This window comes from Zootoca vivipara, chromosome 8 (genome assembly GCF_965207765.1).
Source record: "Zootoca vivipara chromosome 8, rZooViv2.hap1.1, whole genome shotgun sequence".
NCBI lineage: Eukaryota > Metazoa > Chordata > Lepidosauria > Squamata > Lacertidae > Zootoca > Zootoca vivipara.
The window spans coordinates 1,394,602-1,407,780 of NC_142591.1; the positions used below are offsets into that span (position 1 = coordinate 1,394,602).

The window sequence follows — 13,179 nt, forward strand, 5'->3', positions numbered from 1 at the left end:
AGTTGAGCATATTGTGCAGCCATAAAAATGGCTTATTGCATTTGCAGTAGCACCCAACTCAGATCACCCCAAGAGGCACATCCGTACTTTAGCTAACTTGAGAGGGCTGCTTCCTCACAGTTAATGGTTGGATCATTGGACCTTACTGTATATGCTTGCTTTTTATTCGTACACTGCTTGAAGCAACCCCTTTGCGGAGAAAGAAAGCAGGGTATACATTTGTGAATGAAACAAATATTTTAAGTGCTGGAAAGCCTTTTTTAAAAAAGCAGTGTTTCCTCTGTGTTTTCTTTTAAACCATTCTGTTACCCCTCTTTATCTTTCTGCACCCTAAAGCATGCACTTGATTCTTTCTCTACACTACTTCACAAAATGTTTGTCTGCATCCCTTTTCTGCTTAGTCATCCCTCCTTCTCTTCCCATCCCATAATGCCTGGTCTCTTCTCTGCGCCATAGCTGCCAAGTCTCCCGTTTTTCACGGGAAACCTCCATATTTAAACCCGTTTCCCACTGTTATCTCAAATAGAGAAAAATCCCGTAAATCTCCCGGATTTCCTACCTGCCAGGGAGGCTCCTTCTGCGCATGTCTGGACATGCATAGAAGCGACTTCCGGTGCCGCTCTGCCCATGTCTGGGCACTGGAAATCGGGCAGCGCCAGCACCGGAAGTTGCTTCTACGCATGCCCAGACATGCGTAGAAGCGACTTCCGGTGCCGCGCCGCTGCTGATCCCGAATTTTTCTTACCGGGAGTTGGAGGGTGTGCTCTGTGCTTCATAGCCTTCTTCGCCCTCTTTTCTTTGTGTCTCTCTGGACCACCACCAAGTCTCTACCCCACTAGTTCTCCACAGGTCTGTCTGTGTCATCGTTTCTCAACTACCCCACTTATTTTTTCTGCATCCCAGAGGTTATTCTGCTCCAGCATATGTCTCCTGATCTCTGCTCCCCTCCCCCTCTTCCATTTCCCCACCCCACCAAACTTTAAGCTATCTTCTTCTTGTGCTTCCCACTATGCAGTTCCTTTCCTTTCTGCACCTTCATGAAAAATGCAGTGGGGAAAAGAACAACTGCACCACGCTAATACGCAGCCAAGAATAAGTCTGACTTAATTCCTAGTCTAAAAATGGCAATAGGTATCTTCCAAAATGTCTGATAATCTGGCTATTCTGATTAGTGTGCTTGTTGAAGCATCTGTCCCACGTGACCTCCTTTCAAGTAGCTCAAAGTCATTGTTTTAATAATAATAATAATAATAATAATAATAATTTATTATTTATACCTCGCCCATCTGGCTGGGTTTCCCCAGCCACTCTGGGCGGCTTCCAACAGAAGAATAAAATAATCGATTAAAGATTAAAAGCCTCCTTAAACAGCGCTGCCTTCAGATGTCTTCTAAAAGTCTGAATATCTAACAGCGTTGCTGTGGCTCAGTCTGTTAAATGGACCCTCAGAGTCCCCCTTCAGTCTCCCCTCACCTTCAGAGTCCCCCTTCATTTTCTTGAAATGTTTTACGTATGTTCTGTTTACACAGGCTCATCCCTGTGACTCCTCCCACCCTCTTCAGACCCATGAGCTATCCCACCCCCTCTTCCCCCCACCCAGGCGAGCCCCCACCTCCACTCGGCCCAGTCTGGAAAGCCGAGCCGAGATGCTGTGGAGAGGGAAGCTTTCCTAGGTGCAGTACCAGTGTACCGCTGTTTTGCAACCTCTTCTGTGCTCCCAGCATGCACTTTTGCCTGATTTGTGAGTTCTGGGGTTTTTACCTGGCTCAGGTGCGACATCTGTCTACGCAAATTCGCTTGGGATATTGTGTCAAAATTTGAATGCTATTGGTCAAGCGGTTTTGTTGAGCATCGGAAATGAACCAACATACCCGGTTTACATTTATATATACAGTATATAGATCAATAACCAGCCCTCCCTCATTTTTCAAGGAAATTATGCTGGCAGTATTTTTTCTCCTGTAGGTTACCTTCTATAATTGAACTGCTAGGGATGTCTGTCTTATAAAGAGAAAGCTTAGTTTATCCCAGCCTTTGATGAGTTTGAGAGAATGTCTGATCAATTAACATTTTGGGATTAAAGTGGACTAAAAGACCCAGGGCAGTCTCGAGCAGGTTGCGCCCCCTGGAGCTGAGGGGCGGAGATTGCTCTGGCGCCTCTGCCCTCGCAGGGTGCAGCATGGCTTCCGCGCGGCTATGCCGCGCAACGCCCTGACACCCCGCGCCACCAGGACTCTACCTAGATCCAGCCCTGAAAAGACCTGTCAACCTAGCAGTTCGAAAGCACGTCAAAGTGCAAGTCAAAGTGCAAGTAAATAAATAGGAAGCGCTCTGGTGGGAAGGTAAACAGCGTTTCCATGCACTGCTCTGGTTTGCCAGAAATGGCTTAGTCATGCTGGCCACATGACCCGGAAGCTGTACGCCGGCTCCCTCAGCCAGTAAAGTGAGATGAGCACTGCCACCCCAGAGTCGGTCACGACTGGACCTAATGGTCAGGGGTCCCTTTACCTTTAAAAGATCTAGAGGCACATCACATCCATAACAAAATGCTGTGGGATGCAAAGTCCAAACTGGCTTCACTGTTTGTTGAGCTATAAATGATGCCTATTTCTCTGGAGGTACTCTTTCCCATGATTAAATTCATATTTCCTTTTTATTGCCCCGCCCGGCCCGTATGTCAATTCAACTTTCCAGGGCATAAAGAGTTACGTACATCACTGTGCAACCCTAGTCATGTCTACTCAGAAGTAAGTTGTGCTATGTTCATTGGGAGTTTCTTCCTGGAACATGTGTCCTGGATTGCAGCTGCCAATTTATGGGATTGCAAATACCTCTGCATATTGAGGTGTGTAGAAAACGTACGCTACAGAAACTTCATTTACAGAATAACAAAATGGTACACATGTGGAAGAGCAGGGGAAAGCCACTGCTCTGGGTGTGCGTATATTGGATAAGCCAGTCATCTCTGATTCATTGGTTGAGGAGAACGACCTGCTGCCCAGTTTGCAGCACATAGGGAAGCCAAATGGAAATGGGCTCATTTGAGCTCATACTTTTAAATGCTCTAAAGGGGTACAACTAAAACATGCCTCCAACTTTAACTCAGAAAAAAGTGTGCCCCACTTAGCAGGATGTTTGGGAAACACTGTACCTTATGTTGAACAGCCCACATTGATATCAAAGGCAGCAACCATTTTGCTCTAATTGTTTCTTCAATTCAAATACGTTAATAAAAGACAACTGAAAATGTCAATTGTAAAACAATTTGCAATAAATTCTGCAATTTAATTTCCCTTCCCACCTGCCAAACCCTTCCTATTGCTTTTGAACAATTTGTTCCATGCCTAAATCATGACCTTCAGGCTTTGTAGAAAGTAGGCAAGGCGTCTGCCCGAAGGACTTCAAAGCAGAATCAAGGTGCCTCCAAAGCAACAATAGGCATGAACCATGACTTGCAAGGCGGCTCCTTCACCTTCCATTTCCCAGTGTGGTTTTTTGTTGTTGTTGTTAGTGCTACTTGAACCACAGACCTGGCAATTGAATGATGTTTCAGAAACTAAATGGGAATGCCCATGAAAGGTGACCTGCTTTGTGCTCATGACCAGAACAAGCAGAGCCCCAAAGTGCAAAACTTCACGCCCCAAGGTTGTTTCAGCAGTTTAATAACAACGTCTTCCTTGGGGTGGGGTATTTGCTTGTGTCCAAGTTTGATTTGAGCCCAGGCTGCAGGGTTGGGAGTTCCTGGTGAAAATCTTTAACTTACACATTGGGTTTGAGCAATGTTTTGATCACTCTTCAAATAGTCCACAATGACTTTGTATGCTGGTGGAAGCATTTGTGATGGATATACATATGCTAGATATGAATAGCTATGGCCTCAATGCAATCACCCTCTTTAGGTGACATGGCTTCTTTGCTTAAAAAAAAAGGAAAAACATTTGCTAATATTATAATTTGATTTCTATTCATTTTATTGTTGATCATGGAAAGACAAATATGCTTTTGTTAGAACTGCAAAACAATACAGCATTGTTTGTAGGGCTGGCACCTGAGGCAAACTACACAATAGCACGCACACACACACCCCCCAGGAACAAGTGGGGAGGAGATATTGAATAGGAGCCTGTTCTTTTAAGAAATGGTGAGAACACCGGAGAAAGCCAAAACAGAAGGTGCCTCAAAGAATCATAGACCAAATCAAAGGATCAAACCCCAATCTATTACGCATGTTTATGCATGTTTAGTCTGAAGTAAGTTTCATTGGGTTCAACGGTGCTTTCATTTAAAGACAGGAACCTGCTGTAACCCTGCTCAAAGGATGGGAGTCATTCTTGGGTGCCCTCCGGGCAGATAATTTGTAATAGCAGCTCACAAATTGTCAGCAGAAATGGTAAGTATCTTTTCAATGCCCACAAGTGGTATTTTGGATCATCTCACTTCTCATGTGCTCAGAGCTTTGGGAAACACAGAGCTCTATTGGTACAGAAAAGTACAAGCAGAGAACAAGCTTGACGAGGCTTCGAGGGAGCTCTGCTGTGACTTGGGGGTAAATTGCATTTTGCACTTTGACACAGGAGGGGATAGACACCTGAATCACCATGATTCACCTCATTATTTGCCCCCCCCCCATCAATGCACAACCTATTATATATTCATTTTTCAGACTAATTATTGTTCAGAGTTAGTTCTTTATTTGGAGTATGATCTGTGTTGGCTTATTCACACATGCAGCTCACCTCATGGATGTTTTAGTCTTCTAGTTTTGGATTGGTTGTCACAAAACTTGCAAGGAGTCACTCTATTGCTCCATTGTTGAAAAAACAACAAGAGAGTCTTCTTTAAGAACCACAGATTAACTGTGATAGATAGAATAAGTCTTTACACTACCATAATTTAAAAATGAAAGAAGGACTCCTTAACCCCAGGGGTTTGCTCGAGTGCTTATTTGCTGACTCTCCCTTGAAAGTGTGATCTGACTCCATAGAAAAGCTGGGTGTGATGTGAGATGATGTTTGCTCTGTGGTGCCTCATTCACCTGTGCAAGTTGCCACCTGATGCTGCAGTCATTGATTGATGAGCACTGAATCATGAAGTTGGAGCCAGGCAATAAGAGCAATCTTGACTGCAGAGAGCCAGTGTAACTTACCCCAGGTCATATTCAGCAAAGTTTTACTTAGGGTAGACCCGGTGCTCGCATAAGGGCCTTAGACGATCTTTGAGTTTCTGCCCCATTCTTCTCTTATGAATAGTTCTTCTGTTTATTCCAGAGCAATTTGTCCACTACTCTTAAAACATGGGAATAGCATGAACTTGGGAATGGAGGAGAGACCATTGCTTTTTTGGGGGGGGGGAATGCAAGTCCCCACCCTGAGCTGCCATGCCAGACTCCACCTCATCTCCCCTTCCCCATGGATTTGAGGTGGAGTCCAAGGTGCCAGTACTGTATTGGGTACTGAGTCTATAATGGGCACTGAGAAAGGGGTATTGGGCTTCACTTCCCCCAAATCTGTTTTGAGTCAGCCTTGTGGCAGCTCCTCATTTCAGTTAATGGAAAAGACTGGGACTGGCAGTGGCCCTCCCTCCCTCCCATCACTTGCCACATTTTGAATTTTGCTGGCCCTTTTTGGCACCCTTGAAAATTTGCCACTATAGGCAGTTGCCTAGTTTGCCTAGTGATTAAGCCAGCTCTGAACAGACCCATTGAAATTACTGAAACTTAGTCATGTTCATTAATTTAAATGTGTCTTATGCCCACCCCCATGATTTTTTTTAGGAGGCCAGGCCCTCTCAATGTTCAGAGGGTGTTCAGATCCCCCCCGTCTCCTCGTGACCTTGTGTGATGGTGCACGTGTGACGTCAGGATGCCGTGTTGGGCCCCTTCAGTCATCTTGAGAAGTTGGCGCCTCTGAGTCAGAGTAAAACTTAGTTGAATGCCACCATCCTATTCCAAACTCTGTTCCAAAGGAGGTAGACTTACATCACTGAAAAAAGTTAGTCATAACTTAACTCCCAGTAATTTCATGATGATCTAAAGTTAAGCTAAATTAGTCTGGATCCAACCTTTAAAGTTTTAGAGTTGGGAGGGATCCTTCATTTTTTTAATCCAGCCCCTTGCTCAGTGCAAGAATTTACAGCACCCATAGCATCCAAATATAAGCCAGCCTCTTGCAACATACCTAGGACAGAGGACCCCTGACTTAGGACTACTATGGGCATTACTTTCCCCCATTTGTGTCTTGTCTTGTCTTGACTGGGGACAAAGTGGCTGGGCAGATGCATGTCCAAACAGTGGGAACCCTGTAAGATCCCTGTGCCTGAATAATGTCTAATCATTCAGGCATGAATGAGATGACTTTCTGGCCATTTTCCTGCTTGGAAGGGTATATACATCCTAACTATTAATTATTTCCTAAATATTGCTAATCTGACTGGCGGTTTCCATCCTGTGCCCAATAACAGCTTGTAAGTGTTGTTGCTGGCATCCATTTATCTTGAGAGACAATGGAGTGTGACTCTGGGGTAGAAGCCAAACCTCTGTGTTAGCAGCACCAAAGTGACCTCCCTGGGGCACAAGCCTGGGCAGGGTGCAGGTACACCCAGGGCTCTGCAGATGACCAGCCTCGCTGGTGTGGTCCAAAGGATGTGTGGACGTGTGAGAGAGATTTTCATTGCGATCATGGACTGTAAAGAAAGCCACCATTAAAAAAAAAGATTCACAGTTTTTATTTTTAATTGATAATTTAATGCCACATGAAGTTAGGCCTTCAGTGGAGAGGCAGTTGAGAGACTTGGAGAAAATCTGTCCTTATGTCCTATAAATAAATACCAGTGCAATAAAGAAGAGCAACCAGCTTTGGATTCAAGCTTTTCTGAAATGCTGTTTCAGATTTTCAAGCTCTTCTTCCTTCATCTCTCCTGAAAGAGAGGAATAGTGGGTGGCAGTCACTGCCACACTGAATGCTAGAAATAATGCATCTTCTGGCCATCTCCTCCATTACTGAGTGACAGTTCTCATCCCAGACCTAATAGCACATGTCCACCACTCCCCTTATCATTAAATGGCAGCTGTCACAAGGGCTCGTCCAACAGGTCATGACTTTTCATTTTGTATTAATTAATCTGAAACAACTACCTCCCCCCTTTTGCATTTATTTTGCATTAAAAGTGGATATAGCACTGTGGCTAAGAGACTAAACTTTGGGCTAGGAGTTTACATCTTAGCCTCAAAACTACACATTGCACAAATTTCTGGGACTCTTCCTCTCTGCCTCCCTGTGTGTGGCTGCATGTGTGGAGGTGTGCATATACGTACATATGTGTTTAACTCAAAGCACTTTGAGCCATTAAAGACCCATTTAACCCTTTCATCTCCAGTTCCTTTTCAGCTCAAAATTATCCTCTGCACCCTAAGGGAGGCTGTGTGTGTTGCAGTGTCCTGGTATTTCCTCCACCGCCTTTCCACCATATGTAAAAGCAAAAAACAAAGAATAGCTGAGACAAGGTGATTTTGAGCTGCAAAATGATCAGAGGAGAAAGCAGCTTCTCCCTGACTGCCATTTTCCAGCTCTGCTACCATTTACCCAGATTGTTTTGGGTTTAAAGAGGGGAGGAAACACCAGAACTCCATATAACATCTACTTTGAGCCCAGACCTTCTGTCTTCTGTATGGGAAGAATAATCCCAACCTATTTTACAAGGTTGCTATAAGGATTATTTAATTCATATTTCCATACTGAGATATGAACACTTCGAAGAGAGAGAGAGAGAGAGAGAGAGAGAGAGAGAGAGAGAGAGAGAGAGAGAGAGAGAGAGAGAGAGAGAATATTCTATTTCATGTATGTACTAGAGGGGTTCCCCCCGCCAGCCTCTGTATATATGGAAATTCACAGCAAAATCCTCCATGTATACCCAAAAGTGAGTCCCATTGTTATCACTGTAGTTTACACTTGAATAAGTGGATACAGGATTGCACTCTTATACTTTGTGCACACAATACCTTTAAAGCACATTCTGGACACTGTAGTTTACCCATCACAAAGGTACAATTCTAATCAAACTTAGCAAACTATAATGGCCAGAATTCATGGGTGGGGGGATATGCTTCGAATGTGCTTCAGATTTACAGCATGTATGCAGAGCCTTAATCTCTGAATGATGGTGCAGTGAATGTTTTATGATTATAGTGCAGATGGATACACACATCCAAACACAGAATACCATAGAATCTCCTTCTATAATTGTGTGTCCAGCAGCTACCGTAGTAAATGTTGCCCAATGTATCTGAGTTGCAGCTTTCTGTCAAAACTACAAGCAATAAAGACAGTTTTAATTGTGAGGATCAGTTTACAAACACAGCTTGCTTCAAAAGCCGCAGCAGGACAGCTATTGCAGAGTAAATGAACAGCAGGTGGTAAACAGCCTTAGAGTTGTACAAGAATGGGAGCATTGAGGCTCAGGCCATGATCCTTGGTGTGAGAACAGTTAAGAGGCACACAGAAGGGTTAAGAAGCACAGAGGGCTCCTGTTTCATCTGTGCAAAACTGGAAGGCATTTGCTTATTTAGGGGCTGGATCACATGGGGATGTGGCATGCATTTTAAACCTTTATTTCTTACCTTCCCATTAAAAAAATGCCCAGTGAGGCTAACAAGAATAAATTCCACAATTAAAAATAGCCAATATACATTTCAGAAAGAGCAGCAACACAATAAGACTATCAAAACTTGATATGAGCAGATAAAAAGCCCCCCAAATTGCTGCCAGTTAAAATCCTAATTAAATTAAAAATACAAAATAAAACAAAAAAGCAGCAGAAAATAATGAAACAGCTGGGTAGGCAAAGTATCTGTTTTCAATAAAAGTGATTTTGTCTATGAATAGCAGGCCATCAATGCAGGGACTAGACCATCATCCCTTTTTAGGGAATTCTAAAGTCTGGGTGCACAAAACACATGCCAGATGTTGGTGGAGACAGAGAAGTGCCTCTTTGGAAGATCTCAACACCCAACCAGGGGCCATTTTTAAAATTTAAAATGGTCTTCCTGCAGACAGTGATGGATTTGGATTTGATATCCCGCTTTATCACTACCCAAAGGAGTCTCAAAGCGGCTAACATTCTCCTTTCCCTTCCTCCCCCACAACAAACACTCTGTGAGGTGAGTGGGGCTGAGAGACTTCAGAGAAGTGTGACTAGCCCAAGGTCACCCAGCAGCTGCAGGTGGAGGAGCGGAGACACGAACCTGGTTCCCCAGATTACGAGTCTATTGCTTTTTACCACTACACCACACTGACTCTCTTTGATATTGTCATGCAGCCATTCAGATTTGGCTACCTCAAGTAGGTGAAATAAAGTTCATTCAGAGTGAGGCCACTGCTGTCCGTGACACATCTGTGTATGTAGCCAAATGTGACTGGCTATGGTCAGGGCCGTCTCAAGCATGTCGGGTGCCCTGGCACCGTGGTGCGGAGATCGCTGTGCAGCACCCCCTGCAGGCCCAGCGCCCTGGCACCTTGCGCCACCCAGCCTACCCCTAGAGCCGGCCCTGGCTATGGTTTCCCCCCTTGGCCCTGTGATGGCACTACTGTTCCTAAGAAGAAAACAGAGTTGAACAAAGAAATAGTGTCAAAGTGGCAGTAGATCAGAGCTGAGAAAAGGCTCACTTTGGAGTCTTCCTGTCACCTCAGAGAAAGTGCAGAGGAGTACCGCAGTGGTGTTGCAATGAGAATATTTATCTGCTTTCTCTCCCTTCTCAAATGCCTTAAATGAGCACTTTTCATGGGGGAGAAACATGCTTCCTCCTGTTTTGGCTCAGTCCTAGAAATTAGCAAATGGAGTCAGTGTACAATGCCCCTTGTTAACATTAGCAATGACCGCTGAATGGCACCAGTAAAGTATGCTGGCAATGTTTAACAACCCATCTGTCTTTCACCTTTTCCTGCTCAACAGAAACCTTTGTTTAAACCATGTCCTCCTTCAGCGAGTCTCTATCTACTTATCTGAAATATTAATCTGAGATGAGGCACTGTATCTTTGCTAAAAGAAGACTTATTACTTTGAATGTCCTCTTCTGTAATGGTTTAATGCTGGGAAAACTTTTTTAATAGGGGATGTGAATTCTGTGTTTATCTGTATGGCTGCAATGGGACTCATTCATACTATGAAATTAAAACTGGAGGGAAAGCAAATAAGCACAAAATACGGATTGAATTTGAATATTCATGTTAACAATAAGTTATTGAAATGCCAGAGTCAAATGATTCATTTTTTTCAATCTAGATCATTATTGTTAATAAAGTTATGGCAGTCTCCCTGGATGCAATGGCTAAATCTGTGCCTTTGCATGCTACCGTAGGTGCTGCACAAACACTGCAAAGAGGCATTTTATATAGCTGAGATAGCCGGGCAGCTCTGGGGCAAGCAAAGAAAGAACCAAGAACAGCAGAAAGCTATGCTCTCTGGGCTGTTTTCCCTAAAGAGTGGAGTAAAAGGTTGGCAACAGTCAGAAAAGCATAGCCCAAGCAAATTACACTTTTTGCACATTATTATTATCAACAGACATATATATATATCATATTTCCTCAACAGAGTTCTAGGCAACCAACAATATCTTTTTCTGAAAAAAATTCTAATATAACAGTAAAACACTAAGAAACAGCAAAAGGAAAAGATATAAGAACAAAAGTCACTTTTCAATGGCAACAATGCTCTATTTTGTTTATTATTCTTTAAAATTACTTCTATGCAGCTGTTCATCAGATATATCACAGCAGTTTACAGATTTTAAAAACAAAAACGAGGGCAGTAAAACCAGACCATGTCTCCAAAACACATAGAAAGAAAGAAAAATGCCCTCACTCCCATAGAGAGAAAGTATATAAAACAAGTTGGAAGCTATGAGGAACTTGTGGGGCAGAGAGAGGAGGAAGAAGTTCACCCCCCCACCTCCTGGCCCTCAGGAATTCCACACCTGGGGGGGGGGTGAGGATGTAGCACAAGGTTTCCTTGGAATTCCCTCACCTGACCCCTACGTCGTCGCACTGTGGGTGAATTTGTTTTCTCTTCCCTTTTGTACAAGACCATCATTGTTTTTGGCTCAGTGGTTAACCCAGAATGCCACGTTCGTTCTCATACTCAGAGTAGACCACAACTGTGCTAGGCCCATTAATTCCAATGGGTTTGAGATGCACTGAGTCTCTGAGTCCAAAGTGTTTCAGCCCCTGCCATGAGTCTGAGACTGGAGTGCAAGTGGGGAAATCTCACTCGTCCCCACCACTGAACTCATCAAGGATGCTTAATTTCCTTCAGTGACTGAAACTGCATTCAATTATACTCACAGAATGGAAGCTTCATTAACTATATAGTCCTAAATGGCCAGGCACCCTGAGCAATTCTGTTGCAATGTCATTCTCCCATTGGAACCTCATAGAACTTTGGCGTCTACAAGCTCAAGGTTCTGGTCTTTTGGGGAATTGGAGCTTGTGGGGATCAGAATAATGCTGCTTTGGTGTTAGTTTCAGAACACCATCCCCCAAAGTACCTACACTGCCCAATTTTAGGCAGCTGTTTCATAAAAACAATTCTCTTCTCCCAGCATTTTAAGATAATGTTGGGCATGAGGCTTAACTCTGCTCTGGCTGATTTGACTGTGGCTGATTTGAGATTTGGGGCAGACAAAATTGTGGAAACTATCGAGGCATCTCTCTATTAGCTGCGGCCGGCAAAATCCTTGCAAGGATCTTAGCAAACAGTCTGGTAACAATATCCAAGGTGACCCTTCCTGAATCCCAAAATGGTTTTCGGCCTTCTAGGGGGACAGTGGACATGATTTTCACTGCTCAACAGCTTCAAGAAAAATGCAGAGAGCAAAACCAACCCCTGTATATGGCGTTTATTGACCTGACTAAGGCTTTCGACACTGTAAATCGTAATGCCCTGTGGACTGTCCTGAAAATTGGCTGCCCAGATAAATTGTAAACATCATTTGGCTCCTCCATGATAATATGACAGAAACAATCACAGATAACAATGGCTCTCAAAGTGAACCATTCACAGTGGGATCAGGTGTTAAACAGGGTTGTGTTATTGCCCCAACTCTATTCATTATTTTCATTGCCATGATCCTACACTTTGTCGACGGGAAACTCCCCATCAGAGTAGAAACTATATATCGAACAGATGGAAAGCTCTTCAATCTGAGCAGGCTGAAAGCAAAAAAGTAAGGTTACCGTCATAGAGCTTCAGTATGCTGATGACAACATAGTGTGCGCACGCTCGGAGGATGACCTCCAAACCATCCTAAATATCTTTGCAGACGCTTACGAAAAGCTTGGCCTATCACTCAACATCCAAAAAACCAAAGTGCTGCACCAACAAGTACAAAATAACCTCATAAACCAAAGTCAGTGGTGTAATGTTGGAAAATGTTGATCACTTCTCCTACCTAGGCAGTTATCTTTCCACAAGGGCCAACATTGATGCCGAAATCCAGCATTGCCTGAGCTCTGTGAGTGCAGCTTTCTCCCGATTGAAGTGCAGAGTGTTTGAGGGCCGGGACATTCACAGAGAAACCAAAATGCTTGTTTACAAAACTATTGTACTACCAACCTTATTATATGCTTGTGAAACATGGACCACCTATAAACGCCATCTCCAACTCCTCAAAAGATTCCATCAGCGGTGTCTCCAAAAAATTTTTACACATCACTTGGGAAGACAGGCGAACTAATATCAGTGTACTGGAGGAAGCAAAGATCACCAGTGTTGAAGCAATGATTCTTCAACATCAACTTCATTGGACTGGTCATGTTGTGTGGATACCTGATGATCGTCTTCCAAAGCAACTACTCTATTCCGAACTTAAAAATGGGAAGTGTAATGCTGGTGGTCAACAAAAGAGGTTTAAAGACTGTCTCAAGGCAAATCTTTAAAAACGTAGCATAAACACTGACAACTGGGAAACACTGGCCTGCGAGTGCTCCAGTTGGAGAACAGCCTTTACCAAAGGTGTCATGGGCTTTGAAGAAACTTGATCTCAGGACGCAAGGGAGAAACGTGCTAAGAGGAAGGCACGCTTGGCAAATCCACACCGTGATCAACTCCCACCTGGAAACCAATGTCCCCACTGTGGAAGGACGTGTGGATCCAGAATTGGCCTCCACAGACCCATTGTTAAAACCGTGT

The 13,179-nt window shown here is 43.8% G+C and overlaps 1 protein-coding gene across 38 annotated transcripts in view; it reads left to right on the forward strand.

The window, feature by feature from the left end:
- FOXA2 (forkhead box A2) overlaps positions 1 to 13,179 on the forward strand; it is a 107,093-nt gene that overhangs the window by 55,883 nt on the left and 38,031 nt on the right. For 25 of the 38 annotated variants that reach the window (XR_015951259.1, XR_015951267.1, XR_015951275.1 and 22 more), the window contains one exon: positions 4,289 to 4,390. The exons of 11 other annotated variants lie outside the window; for them this stretch is intronic. The gene's annotated coding sequence lies outside the window, so the exon portion shown is untranslated. Of the gene's footprint in view, positions 1 to 1,591; positions 4,391 to 13,179 lie in introns of those variants that run through there. 2 more of the 38 variants (XR_015951295.1, XR_015951287.1) reach the window with 2 other exon arrangements.